General features: G+C 36.1%; 1 protein-coding gene across 1 annotated transcript in view; it reads left to right on the plus strand.

The window, feature by feature from the left end:
- PPAP2A (phosphatidic acid phosphatase type 2A) overlaps nucleotides 1–4,023 on the plus strand; it is a 196,180-nt gene that overhangs the window by 178,441 nt on the left and 13,716 nt on the right. The gene's annotated exons all lie outside the window — the stretch shown is intronic.

The following is a 4,023-nucleotide window of genomic DNA, read 5'->3' on the forward strand; positions in this document are numbered from 1 at the left end:
AAATTAAATTAACATATTAATTATAATATTTATATTAATATATAATTAATATTAATATAACATCACTATTATTAATAAATAATTATATTAATGATATAATTTAATTTTGTAAATTAAATTTTATAATGTTTATAAATTAAAACAAACTGTTGCCAAACTGTTGTCTCTCCTAGTAGAGCAGTTTATTTTAGATAACATTTTATTAGTTCTAAGTCTTGTTTTAAAAACAAAGATTTTAAAAAAGATTGCTTCTATTTCTGGCAACATGTAGGATTAGAAATGCTTACTGATACAACTCAACTAAACACATGCATGTGTTCAGTCATGTCCAGTTCTTTGTGGCCGCCTGTAGTCCACCAGGCTTCTCTGTCCATGGGATTTTCCAGGCAAGAATACTGGAGTGGGTTGCCATTTCCTCTTCTAGGGGATATTCCCAACCCAGGGATCAAACCTACGTCTCTTGTGTCTCCTGCTTTGCAAGTGGATTCTTTAACACTAGTGCCACCCGGGAAGCCCTCCACTAAACATGTAGATGATATGTCACAGTATACATATGCACGTGTTTGCTTTATATACTAAAAATATATAAATTTAAAACACATAGAAATCTTTTAAATAAATAGCTGAGCTGGTGGAAGAGTAAAGGAATTTTTATAAGGCTGGAGTCAGTTAATGCTATAGATGTGAAGTGTGCTCTGAAAGTACTTGCCAATTCCTGGTCACCTAAAGCCTGAATTGTGACAGTCTCTGAACATGGCACAGGAGATAAAGGCTGAGCAGTGAAGAAAGACAGATAATATAAGGATTATATATAATATAATATACTGTGGATAATATAAGGATTCCCAAAGGGAAACATCCCCCCAGAAGAAACCCATCAAGAAGAATCCTTAACCATAATACCACACTCATACTCTTCTGGAGTCAGAATTCGTACTATCTGTGTGGCTTAGAGAAAAAAATTGAAGTGGACTGATAGTGAATCTAGCAGAGGAGAACACATATATCTGGAAGAATGCTCTTTCAACCAATACTTTAAAGAGTCCTCAGATTGAGAGTCCCAAGAATATGAGCTCTTATCTAATATGAGAGTCAGCAGAAAAACAAACTATATAAACAAACTGTATTAGAGTTTATCTCAAAGATTCAGATACTAGAATTACTCTATAGGAAATAAATCAACATATCTGCTGTATAGGAGCAAGTAAGATTGAGAATATGATGCAGGATGATGAGAACCAAAATTCACCAGATTTGCAGATGATCCAAAAAGACCTATAAATGATACACACATAGTAATTTGAATGAAAAAACAGATTAAACAGACTAGACACAGTAAAGGGAGGGAAGATAAACCTGAAGAGACCAAGATTAAAAATAGAAAAGTTTAAGAGATATGGAGGGACAGAATGGAAATGTCTAAGATGTTGAATCGCAATCTTGGAAAATAGGATGGAGGATACATAATTCAAAGGTGTAATAACTGAGACTGATCTAGAATTGGTGATGTGTACAAATCCTCAGACATAGGAAGCCAACGAATACTAAGTCAGGTAAGTCAAAGGAAATTCATACTTATAAACATGATAGCAAAACTGCAGAATATTGAAGACTTTGGCAGTAGAGGAAGCAATTACAGAGAAAAGACACATAACCCAGAAAGGCAGCTCATATTTTAAAGCAAAAGTAGAAGCCAGAAGATAGTATGATATACTCAAAGTGATAAGGAAAAAAAGTCATCAGCCTAGATATTCTGTAGTTAGGTATCATCATTCAAGCATAATGCAAACGCAAAAAATTTTCAAACTGAAAGCATAACCAAAGTTGTAATTGTTTTGTGACTTAGGAAGAAGAGAGGAAGAAAGTCAGGTGGTAGGGGAAGAGCCGTGAGATGATTAGGAGGTTGTTTGTGAGTTAGTCTTCCCATGAGCCCCAGAATATTTAGTAAATTCCATTAAAAAATTAAGAAGCACCTTGTGTGAGTTGATTGCTTCTGATGACTGATAAAAGCTGGATTTGGTTGTCTTTGCATTTTATAAAGCTGAACACTGATGTCATTGTTGAAATACAGAGATGGAAGAGTGGTGAATTGAGGAGCAGGAGCTCAGACCCTGTGGGCGCGGGGTGGGTGGATGGCTGTGAATGAACGCTCTTAAGGCTATGATATTGAGGTTTAGACCAAGTTTAATGAGCTCTCCCAGGAGAAAGGGATGACCTGGCTGACATATATAGGAAAAAAATCATCTTAAATTTGCCATTTTAAATAGAATCCCATTCACAGTAAGTTACATAGTCAAGACTAATCTACTTGCTCATTGTTTAGTAGACCAGGCCACAGAGCTGATGAAAACAGCTGCATTTCAGAATATATTCTTATCTCTGTAAATTTTCTTTTTGAAAAGTCTTTCCTAAACTTTGATGGAGAACTAGCTTAAATTGTTAATGTATGTATGTAATTTCATCAGATTGGCTATATTAAAGTGAGTCTAAGATTGGTTAAAACCTCAAGAACAAAGCAGGTTCTTAGACCAGGGACAGAATTTCAGCTGAGGTCACTATGATGAAAACAGTCTACATTTTGACTACTCTTTGGATTTTATTAAAGTGCCCATATAATTATTTGTTCATTTGTGAATTATGGACATAATAAGATGCTGTATCTCCTAGGGACTTAACCAATTAGTTTTATATGAAATATGAAAATTGATCTCTTGACAGCCAAGTGGTTGGGAAGGCTAAAAGTGATTTATATTCTTTGTTTTATGTATATTAAACCCAGAATAATTATCAAGTTTGATTACATAAATCTTAGTTGGCATGTGTTTTAGGAGTCTTTTCTCCTTTATGTATTGGGGGAAACAAATTCCTTTTGAACCAAGTAGGGCATAATAAGTAAAATACTTCAGAACCTGTTCCTTGTGATTTTATTCTTAAGTGCAATAAAATTAAATTTTGTAAGCATTCTGTCATTTTTAGGTAGAAAGATGATACCTAGATGTTTATAGAATATAATGTTGAAAGACATGGTTAATCTGGTACAGGACTATCAGTGCACAATTTAAAAATAAATGTCAAGCAAAAGCATTTAATCTTGTGGGAAATCTAAGGCAAGATGCTAAAATATCACTTTAAAATTATTATTTTTTAAAGTACTCAACTTGTGAGTGTTCCAAAGAAAGTATTTATTACTGCTATTCAGGGACACACCCTTCAAGTGGAAAATAAAACTTAAATTATGGTCATGTAAGTTTTTATGTGAGAAACTCAGGCCATTTATGCTGGTATAGCTTGTCACGTTTTCCTTTAGAAATGGCTTGGCAAATTTGTCAGTGACTCACTACCCGTCCTGAAAGTATCAATAAAATGATACCGTGTAGCAATCAGACCTCAGACCCTCCTCAGTTCAGTTCAGTCGCTCAGTCTCAGTCGTGTCTGACTCTTTGCGACGCCATGAATCGCAGCACGCCAGGCCTCCCTGTCCATCACCAACTCCCGGAGTTCACTCAAACTCACGATTATCAAGTTGGTGATGCCATCCAGCCATCTCATCCTCTGTCGTCCCCTTCTCCTCCTGCCCCCAATCCCTCCCAGCATCAGAGTCTTTTCCAATGAGTCAACTCTTCACATGAGGTGGCCAAAGTATTGGAGTTTCAGCTTTAGCATCATTCCTTCCAAAGAACACCCAGGACTGATCTCCTCTAGAATGGACTGGTTGGATCTCCTTGCAGTCCAAGGGACTCTCAAGAGTCTTCTCCAATACCACAGTTCAAAAGCATCAATTCTTCGGCAATCAGCTTTCTTCACAGTCCAACTCTCACATCCATACATGACTACTGGAAAAACTATAGCCTTGACTAGATGGACCTTTGTTGGCAAAGTAATGTCTCTGCTTTTGAATATGCTATCTAGGTTGGTCATAACTTTCCTTCCAAGGAGTAAGCGTCTTTTAATTTCATGGCTGCAGTCACCATCTGCAGTGATTTTGGAGCCCAGAAAAATAAAGTCTGACACTGTTCCCACTGT

The sequence above is a fragment of the Bison bison genome, unplaced genomic scaffold (assembly GCF_000754665.1).
Source record: "Bison bison bison isolate TAMUID 2011002044 unplaced genomic scaffold, Bison_UMD1.0 scf7180017864378, whole genome shotgun sequence".
Lineage (NCBI taxonomy): Eukaryota > Metazoa > Chordata > Mammalia > Artiodactyla > Bovidae > Bison > Bison bison.